The 15,413-nt window shown below is 36.4% G+C and overlaps 1 protein-coding gene across 4 annotated transcripts in view; it reads right to left on the bottom strand.

Moving 5' to 3' along the window:
* Positions 1-15,413, bottom strand: part of PPP2R3A (protein phosphatase 2 regulatory subunit B''alpha) — a 243,680-nt gene that overhangs the window by 30,526 nt on the left and 197,741 nt on the right. The window lies entirely within an intron of this gene.

Genomic DNA, 15,413 nt, shown 5'->3' on the forward strand with positions numbered 1-15,413 from the left:
GAATATGTCTTGGAGTGAGTTTATTTGGATTTATTCTATTTCGAGTTCACTGGGCATTTATGCTTTGTGTATTTATATTGTGTAGAAGGTTTGGGAAGTTTTCCCCAAAATTTCTTTGAATACTCTTTCTAGACCTTTACCCTTCTCTTCCCCTTTTGGGACACCAATGAGTCTTAAATTTGGATGTTTTATTTTATCTATCATATCCCTGAGATCCATTTCAATTTTTTTGATTTTTTTCTCCATTCTTTCTTTTGTTCTTTCATTTTCCGTTCTGTGTTTCTCGAGTTGCTGAGTCATTGTTCAGCTTCCTCTAGTCTTGTACTATGAGTATCCAGACTCTTTTTAATTTGGCCAACAGTTTATTTTATTTCCATAAGATCATTTTTTTTTAAATTTACTCTTGCAATTTCTTCTTTATGCTCTTCTAGGGTCTTCTTCATGTCCTTTATATCCTGTGCCATGCTCTCGTTGTCTGTCCTTAGTTCTTTGATTAATTGCTCCAAGTACTTGTCTCCTCTGATCTTTTGATTTGGGTGTTTGGGTTTGGGTTATCTATATCATCTGGTTTTTTCATATGCTTTAAAATTTTCTGTTGTTTTTGGCCTCTTGGCATTTGCTTTACTTTTAGGATATGAAGGATTATTGAAACACCAATCTCTATTTTGTCAGATCTACAGCTTGGTGGCGTACACTTTCTCTAACTAACCAGCAGATGGTGTCCGCAAGTCACCTATTCCCCTCAAGCCAGTTCTCCCCAACTTTGTCTCTGTGGTGTGTCGGGGTCTGACGCTTGTGGGGTTCAACTGGTGCACCAAGTTTGGGTGTGTTGTTGGTGCTGTCCGCCCTGAATGTGGGGCATGTGTCTGGGTGGTTAGGAAGGCATGGCAGCTTTAATAATCAAACCTCCCAGGTGTTCCTGGAGATTTAAGGCTGTTCCAAGAGTCTAAACCTTCAGTTTGGTCTTGCCACAGATTGTCTCTGCTGCTGACCTACAAGTCCTTGGTATTAGCATATGGTCCCTGGGATTTCCGAGTGGGTCCCTCTTCCCAGGTGTGCCCTTCTTAGTGCCTCTGCTGAGGGATGGCTGTGCTATGTCACAAGTGTGCGCCGTCCCTCAAGGGAAGTTCTGGGCTGCTGGGCCATGCAGGGGCGTTCCCAGCCTGCTGTAAGGATGGCTGAATGAGGCATGTTAATTTCCCCCTTTTCGCACAGCTCCACCTTCCCAGCTCCAGGACAATTAGCTGTGAGTGCACTAAAGGCTATTGTCCATGCCCAAAATCATGGTGTGTGCTCCTGTTGCTGGGAACACTTTCTGTCACACTGGGTCCCTTGGTGCGTCTCTGGGCTGTGGCTCCTGCACTGGGCAGGAGCGTTCCCAGCCTGCTTGAAGATGGCTACAAGGGGCGTGTTTTTTCCCCTTTTGGCTAACCTCTATCTTCCTCACTTCAAGACAATTAGCAGCGGGTGTACGAAAGGCTATCTTCCATGCCAGATATTGAGGTGTTTGCACAGCCCGTTCCTGCTGTGCTTCACTGTGTGGTTCTCGCTGCCGTATCTGCAGCCACTTTTGGGTTTTTTTAAAGAAGAACTAGTCTGCCCCACTGGACATTCAGCAGAAACTCACTCGTTTCTGAATGCAGATTCCTGGTTTCACCAAGTGCATGGTCCCTGTGGATTTAGCAGACCTTGTCCAGCTAGTGACCCAGAAAGCTGGGTCACTTTCTGGCTTTTATCTAGTATTTTTCACGGAAGTGTTTTTTTGCCCTGTCTCACCTAGCCATCATCTTAGGTTCTCCACACTGTACATTTTAAGCCTTAACTTCCCAGTCCCTTTCCCCACCTTGTCTCCTGGTTATGTATCTTCTAGATTCTGACTCAAGTTTGCTTATTCTAATTATTTAAAATCAGTGAGATCATACAATATTTGTTCTTTTGTTTCTGGCTTATTTCATTCAACAGGATGTCTTCAGGGTTCATCCATGTTGTCATATGTATCAGAACTTCATTCTTTTTACAACTGAATAATATTCCATTGTATGTATGTATATACCACATTTTGTTTATCCATTCATTGGATCATGGGCACTTCGGTTGCTTCCATCTTTTGGCAATTCTGAATAATGCCGCTGTGGACATTGGTGTGTGTAAATGGTGCTCTTTTTTTCTGTCTCTTCTTTCTTACTGTAGTAGACGTTTGTTATTTCCTTACCTGAATAGCATTCTCCTTTCTTCTGATCATATTCTCCAATTTCCCCAATTTTCCATGGGAAAACATAGCTTGGATGGACCTTACTCTTGTCTGAACTTAGTTCAGGGCCTGATCAATTAGAGCATTGGCTACTTTCAGTAACTGTTTCAGGAACTGGATCCAAACCAAACCAATCAGAGCCAAAGTAACACAATTCTGGCCTTTTGTTGGAACTTGTGGGAAGGGGATTTTCTCTTTTCTCTTAAACTATAGATGACTGATCATCTTGCCACCGCACAGGAAAAACTTGCAGTGAAAAGCAACATATATATTCCAGTGAAAGCAACATATAGAAAAGCACATCCAAAAGATGGAAGAGATAAAGTCCTGCTTTAATATTCTGATTCTCTCAAGTCAGTACTATTCCTGGACTTTTCAGTTCTGTAAGCTAATAATTTCCTTTTTGCTTATGCCATTTTTTTGTTTGTTTTTTTGCTTAGCCAATTTGAGTTGAGTTTAGGTCACTGCCACCAAGAGAATGCTGATTAACTCACTTATTTTTCAGTAGACTTTTTCTTTACTCATTTGTTTCCCAATAACTTATCTTTTTTCCTAAAGGTAACTTGACAATTTTCCATTTTATTCTTCTTCTTCTAGTGACAGACCTTAAATTTTTAGAAGACATACTTAACTCTGCCCATTTTAGAGAAATATAAATTTATCAGTGTTTATATTCTCTACTCTAATGAAGAAGAACCATAGCTTAATAATCCTGATTCCCTTTTGCTCTTTTATGTTAACAATATGTGGGACCAATACTTATCTAGTCCTAATAATAAGTTTTACTAATTTCATTGCTTATGATTGCTTATTGTATCCCACTATTTCCTCTAGGATTAATTTTCCTTCTTGCTGAAGAATATCCTTTAATATTTCTTTCAGAGATGGTGTTTGCCTGGTAAGTTTTGCATCATTGTCTTTATTTGGCCTTCATGCTTTAATAGGAAAAATTTTAGGTGTAAAATTACTTTCTTTGCAGTACTTGGATGGTATTGCTCTTTTCTTTTTTTTTAATTTCACTTTATGGGTAATGTTTTTTTTTTTTCCCCTCTGTTGGACTTGAAGTTCTTTTCTTTTATAGTCTGAAATTTTAGTCTAGTACAGGGGTTGGCGAATTACAGTCTATGGTCCAAATATGGTTTGTTACTTGTTTGTGTACAGCCTGTGAGCTAAGAAGTTATCTTTAAATTTGAAAAAAAAAATTGAAGAATATTTTGTGATGTGAAAAGATGAAATTCAAATCTCAGTGTCTATTACTAGAACTATTTTACTGGAACACAGTAATAACTCATTCATTCACATATTGTTTGTAGATGTTTTCACTCCACAATGGCAGAGCTGAGTGGCTGTGAGTTAGACCTGCAAAGCCTAAAATATTTACTATCTGGCCAGAGGAAGTTTGCTGACTCCTGCTCATGTGTATCATTTTATTTGTTTAAACCATGACAGTTTTGGAAATTATTTGGTTATTTTTTTCTCCTGCTGTGTATGAGGATTTCTTACCCCAATATCCCAATAAATTAACTTTTCAGCTGTGTCCATTCTATTATTCAGCCCAATGATAAGTTTTTCATTTTTTAAAAAAAGGTTCTTTTCATTTTCAAGAAACCTGCTAGTTTTGCTTGCTTCAGGAATGTGATATTCTCTTATTTATCTGAGAATAGTAAATATACCCATTTTAAATCATTTTCTGATTGCTTATCATCTCTCTTTCCAAGCATGTAAGTTCTTTTTTGTTGGGTATTTTGTTGGTTATTTCTTAAATATTTGGTATTTTTCCCCTTTTCTATGTAGTTGAGAACAGACTGCTGCCTCTGTTTGCACTGGCTTGCTTAGGATGGGGGCAAAAGGGTTTACCAATACTGTCACCTCCCACTGTTTTCAATGATAATGGGGGGACAGGTGGGTCATGCTGTTGGGGCACAGATATTTCAGTGCCTGGGCCTTCTTTGGTCCACACTCATTACTTTTGTATTTTCTTTGATGGTAGGAGGAGATATACAGGGATTACCATACATGGATGCTGCTGCTTTTGGTCTCCCCCTTGCCCTTGGTTTGAGTCAAAGTTATTATCCATCATCCTTAGGTGCTGCTCTTATTAGCTGTAGCCATTAACTTCTGCTTCTTCCTGCACAGAACCTAAGCTGCTGCTTTCCTCTTCAATCTGATCCCATCTGTGTTCCTTCTTTCAGCTGCCCACTGAAAGTTTTTTTTCTTACTTGAAGGGTTACCACCTTGTATTTATTTTTCTATGTTGTGGGAGACTGAAAACGATACCATGTTTTTATCTATCTCTTTGAAATCAAAAGCTGGTCTATATTATCGCTATTTTTGGAAGTGCACTGAAGTTTTGTTTGTGGCCTGTAAATATTTTGTAAATGATCTATGGAGATAAACCACAGAAGTATTTCTATCAATTTATAGGGAATAGTTTACTGTGTCTGTTAATAATAGGTTTCAATTTCTTCTTTAATTTTTGTGGAGTTTTCACTTTAAAATTTTGATGTTATCAGGATCGCTTCTTTTGAGTCCTAAGTCTTTTTATATTCAATCTTTGATGTTTTTGTGGCTGCTGTCATACTACAACTGAATCTTTTTCTTTTAGTAAGTGAGTTCTTTCCATTTACATTCAGTGGTTTAAAAATATTTACCTTAGTTCTGTTATCTTTAGTTTATGCTGGTGGATTGGGTTTTTCCTTTGTGTGTACATGTTTTCTGACTGAATTAGAATACTTAGAATCTGACTTTAGTTTTTCCATTGTTTATTTAAATTAATACTCTTAAATCTCCAATTTGAGTTATCAGATGGCATCTGTTGAGACCCTGCTAATGAAACTTACACCTATAATTTCTTCATCCTCTCTAATTCTCAATTTCAGCTAAATTATTTCTAGAATTTTCACGTTTTTTTCCTCCTTTCTACATCCCAATTTTAGTAACATTATTATTTCCAGAATATTATGTTCTGCTCTATAACCTTTATTTAGCCTTTTTAAAATACATTTAAATGGACTGAATGCTCACTATTAATTTCTTTTCCACCATGATTGTTTCATTTCTAAGCTCTTTATTTTGGGTTGTCTCTTGGTTTTATAATTATGCTTTTTTTTCTTTATTAGAGAAGTTGTAGGTTTACAGAATGATCATGCATAAAATATAGGATTTCTTACACCACCTTATCATAAACACATTCCATGGGTGTGGAACATTTGTTATAACCGATAAAAACACGTTTTTATAATGTACTATTAACTATAGTTCATGGTTTAACTTAGGCTTCACTATTTGTGTATTGTAATTCCATGGATTTTTTTAAAATTATTTTTTATTCTGTATCATAGATACAACCTAACATTTCCCTTTTTAACCATACTCAGAAATATATATCTGTGCTGTTAATTACATACACAATGTTGTGCTACCATAAACAAAACATCCATTACCAAAACATTTCCATCATTCCAAATAGGAATCCAGTACAGTTTAGACCTTAACTTCCCATTCCCCATCCCCACCCTGTGCCCAGGTAACATATATTCTAGATTCCAACTCTCTGAGTTTGCTTATTCTAATTGTTTAAAATCAGTGAGATCATACAGCATTTGTCCTTTTGTGTCTGGCTTATTTCACTCAACATATCTGCAAAGTTCATCCATTTTGTCACATGTATCAGAACTTTATTCCTTTTTAAGACTGAGTAATATTCCACTGTGTGTATATTCCACATTTTGTTTATCCATTCATCAGTTGATGGACATTTGGGTTGCTTCCATCTTTTGGCAATTGTGAATAATGCCACTCTGAACATCGGTGTGCAATTACCTGTTTGAGTCCCTGCTTTCAATTCTTTGGGTACATAACTAACAGTGGGATTGCTGGGTCATATAGCAATTCTGTACTTAACTTTCCAAGGAACCGCCAAACTGTCTTCCACAGGGCTGCTGCACCACTTCACATTGTCACCAGTAGTGAATGAGTGTTCCTGTTTTTCCCCATCACCTCCAATGGTTGTAATTTTCTGTTTTTTAAAAATAGTACCCATTCTAATGTGTGTGAAATCTCATGGTTTTGATTTGCATTTCCCTGATGATTAATGATGTTCACCATCTTTTCAGGTGCTTTCTGGCTATTTGTATATCTTCTCTGGAGAGATACCCATTCAAGTCTTTTGCCCATTTTTAAATTACATTCTTTGTCTTTTTGTTGTTAAGTTGAAGGATTTCTTTATATATTCTGGATATGAAACCTTTATCGGATATGTGGTTTCCAAATATTTTCTCCCATTGTGTAGTTTGTCATATTAATTTCATGATAAAGTCCTTTGAGGTACAAAAGTTTTAAATTTTGATGAGGTCTAATTTATTATCTATTTTTTCTTTTGTTGTCTGTGGATTGGATGTAAAGTCTAAGAAATCACTGTCTAATACAAGTCCTGTAGATGCTTCCCTATGTTTTCTTCTAGGAGTTCGGTAGTTTTGCCTCTCACATTTAGGTCTTTGATCCATTTTCAGTTGATTTTTGTATAAGCTGTGAGATAGGGTTCCTTCTTTTTGCAAATGGAGATCCAGCTTTCCCAGCACCATTTGTTGAAGAGAGTATCCTTTTCCAATTAAGTATTCTTTGTCTCTTTGTCAAAAATCAGTTGGCCATAAATGTGTCAATGTCTGAGCTCCAAATTTGATTCCATTGGTCTACATGTCTATTCATGTGCTAGTAACATGAGTTTTGATTACCATGGCTTTCTAATAAGTTTTAAGATCAGGACATGTTTGTACACTCCTTCATTCTTTTTCAAGACGGCTTTGGCTATTTGGGGCCCCTTACCCTTCCATATAAATTTTTTTAAAATTCAGTTTTATTGAGATATATTCACCTACCATACAATCATTCGCACTGTACAATCAGTTGTTCGCAGCACCATTATATAGTTGCACATTCATCACCACATTCAATTTTTGAACATTTTCATTACCATACACAAAAAAGAATAAAAGTTAAAGTGGAAAAGAACACCCAAAACATCCCACCACCCCCCATCCCTCTCTATTATTCATTTACTTTTTTTGTTGTTGTTGTTGTATAACTGTTTTTTCAAAGACTTTATTTTTTAAAGTAATTGTAGGTTACAGAAAAATTGCACAGAAATACAGAAAGTTCCCTTATATCCTCTGTTGAGACTCTGTCCACCATGTAGAGTTTCCCCTCTTACAGCATCTTCCATGAGTGTGGAACATTTGTTACAATTGATGAACCAATATTTACAAACTATTATTAACCACAGCCCATAGTTTGCATTAGAGATCATTATTTCTGCTGTAGAGCTCTATTTTTTTAACTTTTAATTTTGAAACAATTTCATGCTTACAGGGCATATGCAAAAGCAATAAAAACCCCTTACATAAAATTCCAACATACAGCAAAGTCCCTGTACAACCAGAGCCACTGATTTCAACATTTTACCACCTTTGCTGTGTCATTCTATCTAAACTTTCTATCTATCTATCTATCTATCTATCTATCTATCTATCTATCTAACTACATTCTGAAATTTTGAGAACAGGTTTCACTCATCATACCACATAAACACTTGTATATTTCTTATGAACAATTGTATTCACTTATGTAATTGCCTTAAGTACAGTTATCAAGTTCAAGAAATCATGGTTGATATAAAGCTTTACAATCTATCTTCCAATTTTTTCTTATAACCCACTAATGTCCTTTTGAGCTTTTTTGTCTCCATTCTTGATCTCTTCCAGTATCATGTGTTGGATTGCATTTTAATTATCTCTTTAGTTTCTCTTTCTTCCATTTTTCAAAATTTTGCAGACACATATACAACATGAATCTTTCCATCCCAACCCCTCCAAAGCAGTGGGACTCATCACATTCACAATACTGTGGTACCTTCACCACCATCTATTACTTTAACTTTCCCTTCACCCCAAACAGAAAACCTACACCCATTATGCATTAACTCCCCACTGCCCTGCCTCCCACCCCTGGTAAATTGCACTGTACTTTCCCTCTATGAGTTTCCTATTCTCTGACATTTTCCTTATTGTTATCATGGGGCTTAAATTTAGCATGATAAATCTATTAAAATCTCATTTGCTTCAACACCAACTTAACAAGTTCAATAGCATTTATAAAGCATATTCTATTATTCATTTACTTTTTGTCCTCATTTTTCTCTTCATCTATACATACACTGTATAAAGGGAGTGGGAGCCACAAAGTTTTCATAATCATACAGTCACACAGTGTAAGCTATATAATTATACAATCATCTTCAAGAATCAAGGCTACTGGATTGCAGTTCCACAGTTTCAGGTATTTCCTTCTAGCTATTCCAATACATTAAAAACTAAAAAAGGATCTATATAATGCATAAGAATAACCTCCAGAATGACCTCTCGACTAACTGAGATCTCTCATCCACTGGAACTTTATTTTGTTTCACTTCACTTCCCCCTTTTGGTCCAAGAAGGCCCCATCAATCCCACAATGCCATGGCCAAGCTCATCACCACAAGTCATGTCCCATGTTGCCAGGGACTTCCACACCCCTGGGAGTCACGTCCCACGTGAAGGAACCTTTCATATAAATCTGATGATTGGCTTTTCCATTTCTGCAAAGAAGGTTGTTGGAATTTTGATTGGGACTGAGTTGAATTTGTAAATCATGTTGGTTAGAATTGATGTCTTAACCATATTTAGTCTTCCAATCTATGAACATGGAATGTCCTTCCATTTATTTAGGTCTTCCCTGTTTTCTTTTAGCAATGTTTTATAGTTTTCTGTATACAAGTCCTTTACATCCTTGGTTAGAATGATTTCTAGATATGTGATTATTTTAGTTGCTATTGTAAATAGAATTTTGTCTTGATTTCTTGTTCTGATTGTTCATTGCTTGTACATAGAAACACTACTGATTTTGGGATGTTGATCTTGTATACTGTCACTTTGATGAATTCATTTATTAGCTGTAGGAGCTTTTTTGTGGCTACTTCAGGAATTTTTGTATGTAGGATTGTGTCACGTGCAAATGCAGAAAGGTTTACTTCTTTCTTTCCAATTTGGGTGCCTTTTATTTCTTTTTCTTGCCTAATTGCTCAGGCTAGAACTTCCAGTACAGTGTTGAATAACAGTGGTGACAGTGGGCATATTTGCCTTATTCCTGATCTGATAGGGAAAGCTTTCAATCTTTCATCACTAAGTAGGATGTTAGCTGTGGGCTTTTCATATATGCCCTTTATCGTGTTGAGGAAGTTTACTTCTATTCACAGTGTTCTAAGTGTTTTTTATCAAGAAGGGGTCTCGATCTGTCAAATACCTTTTGTGCATCAATTGAGGTGATTGTGTTTTTTTTTCCCCCTTCATTTTGTTAATGTGGTGTGTTACATGAATTGATTTTTTTATGTTGAACCACTGATGCCTACCAGGGGATAAATCCCACTTGATTATGGTGTGTAATTCTTTTAAATGTGCTGAGGATTTTTGCAACTATATTCATAAAAGATACTGGTGGTCTATAAATTTGTTTCTTGTGGTATCTTTTCTGGCTTCAGTATGAGGGTGATGTTGGCCTTGTAGAATGAATTAGGGAGTGTTTCCTCCTCTTCAATTTTCTGGAAGGGTTTGAGCAGGATGGATGTTAATTCTTGGAAGATGTGGTAAAATTCCCCTGTGAAGCCATCTGGTCCTGGGCTTTTCTTTGTTGGGAGGATTTTGACTACCAATCCAATCTCTTTACTACTAATTGGTTTGTTGAGATCTTTTTTTTCTTCTCGGGTCAGTGTAGGTAGTTTGTGTTTCTAAGAATTTGCTTATAATTGCTCCTAGTATCCTCTTACAGCCCTTTTTACTTCAGTGGAGTTGGCAGGAAAGTCCCCCTTTCATTTCAGATTTTCATTATTTTATCCTCTCTCTTTTTTTCCTTTATCAGTCTAGCTAAAGTTTTCTCACTTTTACTGCAAACTTTTGGTTTTGTTGATTCTCTCTTTTGTTGTTCTTGTATATTTTATTTATCTCTGCTCTAATCTTTGTTATTTTCCTTCCTTCTGATTGCTTTGGCTTTAGTTGCCTCTTTTTGTAATTCTTCCAGTTTTGAGGTTAGGTCTCTGATTTAAAAGTCTTCCTTCTTTTTTAATGTAGGCATTTAGAGCTATAAATTTGCCTCTTTGCATTGCCTTTGCTTTATCCCGTAAGTTTTAGTATCTTGAATTTTCATTTGCCTCAAGATATTTCCTAATCTCCCTTTTGATTTTCTCTTTAGCCCAACTGGTTGTTTAAACATTAGGTTGTTTAATTTCCATATATTTGTGAATTTTCCATCTCTTCCTCTGTTATTGATTTCTAGCTCCATTCTGTTATGGTCAGAGAAGATACACTGATTTCAATATTTTTTAATTTACTGAGACTTGTTTTGTGACTTAACATATGGTCTATCCTGGAGAGTACACTCAAGAAGAATGTGTATTTGTTTTCGTTGGGTGAAGTATTCTACATATGTCTGTTAATTCTAGTTTCTATTGTTCGAGTCTTGTATTTCCTTACCAATCTTCTGACAAGATGTTCTATCTATTATTGAGAGTGGCATGTTAAAAGTCTCCTAGTATTAACACAGAAGCATCTATTTTCCCCTTCAAATTTGTCAGTATTTGCTGTGTATAGGGGATTTGCTGTTTATGTGCATATATATATATTCATAATTGTTACATCTTCCTGTTGAATTGACCCATTTATCAGCATATAAGGACCATCTTTGCCCCTCATAACTCTTTTTAACTTAAAGTATATTTTATCTTGTATAAGTATAGTCACCCAAGCACTCTTTTGGTGAACTAGTTACATAGTATATTTTTTTCCATCCTTTCTCCTTAAACCTACTTGTATCTTTGACTTTAAGGTGAATCTCTTGCAGACAGCATATAGTTGGGTCATGCTTTTTATCCATTCTGCCCTTCTCTGCCTTTTGACAGGAGAGTTTAATCCATTTACATTTAATGTCACTACTGATAATGTAGGACTTTCTTCTGTCATTTTGCTATTTAGCCTTTATAAGTCTTACACCTTTTTTTTTAATCCCTTAACTCTTCCATTAATGCCTTTTATATTTATTTCATTTTTTGTGTGTGTTGTATGATATTGAGTACCTTTTCTATATGGATATGTTGTTCATATAGTTTCCAATAGCATGCACATATAATTTTCCTATACTTCTCTGTCCCCTCACTTTTTTTGTACTTACATCTTTGTACATTGTATGTTCAGAACCATAGATTTATCATTAATTTTTATGAATTGGCATTTTAGCACTTGTAGGAAGTAAGAAATGGAGTTATATCCCAAACAAAACAATACAATAATACTGGTATTTATAGTTACCCAAATGGTTACCTTTACTGGAGGTCTTTATTTCTTTATGCTGCTTTGAACCACTGTCTAGTGTCCTTTTCTTTTTGTCTGAAGAACTCCCTTTAGCTTTTCTTGTAGGGCAAGTCTAGTGGTGATGAACTCCCTCAGCTTTTGTTTATCTGGGAATGCTTTGATCTTTCGTTTTTGACTGAAAGTCTTGCTGGGTATAAAATTCTTGGTTGGCAGATGTTTTCTTTCAGCACTTTAAGTGTTTCAACCCACTGCCTTCTTGCTTCCATAGTTTATAATGAGAAATTGTCACTCAATCTAGTTGGGACTACCTTGTACATAGCATGTTTCTTTTCTCTTGCAGCTTTCAGAACTCTCTCCTTTTCCTTTGCATTTAATAGTCTGACCACTATGTGTGTGTGTGTTTATTATGTTTGGTGTTGGTTGGGAATCTTGGATGGGCATATTCACATTTTTTGCTAAGTTTGGGAGGTTTTCTGTGATTATTTCTTTGAACATTCCTTCTGCCCCCTTTTGTCTTTCTTCTTCTTCTGGCAATCCCTGAATGTTTTTATTGGTACACTTGATGGGTCCCAGAGGTATCTTAGGCTATTTTTGCTTTTTATAATTCTTTTTTCTTTCTGTTCCTCAACTTGACTCATTTCAACTGTCTTTTCTTTGAGTACACTGCTTTTGCTGCCAGCTCTAATCTGCTGTGGAAACCCTCCTGGATACTTTTCATTTCAGATATTGCAGTCCTCAGCTCCAGTAGTTCTATTTTAAAATTTCTATCTCTCTACTAAAATTCTCATATTGCTCATCCATTGTTTCTCTCACATCTTTTAGTCCTTTCTCTGTATTTTTCTTCATCTCCTTAAACATTTTTAAGATCAAATTTTGTTTAGTCTTTGTTTGATATGTCCACATTCCAGCCTTCTTCGTTGGTTTTTTTTTTCTCCTCTTCCTTTGGATGGGCCATCATTTCCTATTTCTTTGTCTTACACTTTATTTTTATTACACACTGTACATTTTAACATTTTAAAATTTTAACTCTGGGATTTATTCTGAGTTGTCTGTTTCTTGATTTTTTTAACTAGCTGGTGGAGACGACAGAGTTTTCTTGAGTTTCAGTCCTCCAGTCAAGAAGGTCTGCCCCAGATGAATGTGTTTTCTAGGCCTGTGTCTTGTCCTAGGCTTGTGATTGTTAGTTGTTTTAGAGTTCCCCCATTTAAAAGAGTCTGAATGCCCCCTATATTTCCCAGGAGAAAGATCTCCTTTACCTGGTTGTTTAAAGCAGACAAGCTGTCCACCTCTATAGTTTCTTACATTTCTTTTGTTGTCTGAAGCTGCTTTGCCTTGAGGACAAATTTGGGGTGGGGGGCTTGCTGGATACCGATGTCTCAAGTCAGCTTTTTCCAGCTAAAACAGGGCCAAGGTCCCATGAAGGGGGCATAGACAGGCTCCAAAATGCCTTGGGGGAGGAGAACAGGAAGTGCCCAGGAACTTCTATGGATCCCTGAAGCTGAGCTTTCTCAACCTGCCTGCCCAGCAAATGCAGCTCTTCAACTGTCCCCTGAGGAAGTGTCTTTAAGTCTCCTCTGTTGCTTTCTTTGCCTGGGATGGTTTGGAATAATTGCCTCCCTCAGAGCCAGGCCCCAGCAATCTGAAGTCAGTAACCAAAGCTGAGATGAGCAATCAGTGGTGCCCACCCCTGGTCTTGGGGAAGATGATTTTTAAGTTTCTTTCTGTCATCAGGAAGCTAGCCAAGGGCTGGATCCCATGGTGGCCCACCATGAGAGTCAGGGATGGGAGCTGGTAACTGCCAGAGAGAGAGAGCAATCTACTGTTCTTTACCATAATTTATCAGCCTTTTCCTCCTGCTCTTCCCTGGATGCTGTTCAGTGTTCTACTGGCCTCCAGAGTTTCAAAATAGGTGTTTCAGACAGTTCCTGCCTGTTTAATAGCTGTTATGGTAGAAGGACTGAATTCTAGGTCTTCTACTTGGCCATCTTCCCTAAGTCTTCTCTATGCTCTTTTGAAAGAAACTTTTTTGGGTGGTATATTCCCTCTAATTCTTAAATTTCTGATAATATTCACCTGTGTCTTTATGCTTGAATGTCAAGTTGGCTGAGTAGGAAACTTCTTGGGTATAACATTTCTTTCCCTGAGAAGTGTGTAAACATTGCTTTCTAGTCTTCTGGTAATTCAGTTTTACTGTAGAGGAATCCACATGGGTGATTTGCTTCTTCCCTTGTCTGGTGACTTGCATTTATTAAAAAAAACTCCCCACACCCTTGAAATAAATCTTTTATTTTTTGGTGAATTCCAGTATGTTTACCATGCATGTTTGGGGTCAGTCATTATCAGTATTTCCTGGATATGGTATAAATTTCATGACATTTCTTATTCATGTCTTATTTCAAAAAAGCTTTTCTATTATCTTTGAATATTTTTTTCTATTCCATTTGTTCTGTTGTCTAATGCATATAAGCTAGATCCCTTTTGTTTTCATTACATATACCTAATGTTCTTTCTCATACTTTGTCCTCCATTCCAGTTACTTGATCTCTTAAAGTCTTCTTCATATCCCTATTTTTACTTAATAATTGTCAAGAAATATACATCCACAAAATTTTAATGGTTGCAAGGGGTCATACTGTGTTTATATTCTATAATTTAATTGATCCTCCTATTAGATACTTAGATTGCCTCCAATTTTCCACTATTATAAACCGTGCTGCAGTATCCTTCCACAAGTGTTTTTTTTGGTTGTTGTTGTTGTTGTTGTTTAACTTCAGTGATATGACTTTGTAAGAGCAGTAAACTTACCCTCATTCTTATTATGGAAGTTTAAAACATATGCTTGGGAACTCACGTGCTTGTTTTCTCTTCTGATGCAGTCTGGTCTAAGATAATGAATGAATGATTTTAAAGGCTTCCAGGTCACTGACATAAATTTGAAACTCCAGTTTTGGGGCTTAAATCTCCAGATTAAAGAAATTGGTTTGGTGATGGCTTCGTTGGCACCATCAAAAAAGATATTAAAGACTTAATGGTAGGTATGTAAAATGGTACAATCTCTAAGGAGGACTATTTGACCTTATCTGTTGGGTTGGATATTTTCTGTTTATCCTTCCAGATTTACTCTCCACATGTCTCCATGCCCAGGGGGCTGACCTAAATGGAGTCTCCTGTCCTCTGGTTTCTGGTTGGAAGCCAATGGGAGGTGCCAGCAGGATGTGAAGGAATGAAGTTGGGTATTTATTCAATCAGCTCCATCTCAGCAGGGTTGTCATAGGTTGGCTAAATCCTTTTAGGGAAGGTCAGAAGCCTTGTCAGGTGACATGACCCTTTCCATATAGCTAATCTCTTTGGGTTCTAGTGATGGTTTCCTCTCCTTGTCCCTTTAGGCCTGGAGAGGGAAATATCTCCCCATTGTTGCTAGTTCTCAGTATCTATATCATTTCTGATTGGTTTCTCTAAAATTCTCCTGTATCTTTGTAAATTCTCCTCAAATACCTAGTCTGAGTATGCTATTTGCTGCACTTCTACAAATTTTTATCTTACAAATCTACTCACATTGTATAAATGCCATATATACAAGATTATTTATTGCAAAATCATAGTTTCAGTAGTGAAATATTAGAAATATAATGTCTATCAATGAAGGAATGTAAAACAATGGTATAACTATACAGTAGAATATTATGCAGCTATAAAAAATGAGAAAATTCATAGGATACATCTATGGAATAATCTCCAATATATATTAAGTGTGGAGAAAGCAAGGTACC

Source organism: Choloepus didactylus, chromosome 1, assembly GCF_015220235.1.
Source record: "Choloepus didactylus isolate mChoDid1 chromosome 1, mChoDid1.pri, whole genome shotgun sequence".
In the NCBI taxonomy this organism is placed as follows: Eukaryota; Metazoa; Chordata; class Mammalia; order Pilosa; family Megalonychidae; genus Choloepus; species Choloepus didactylus.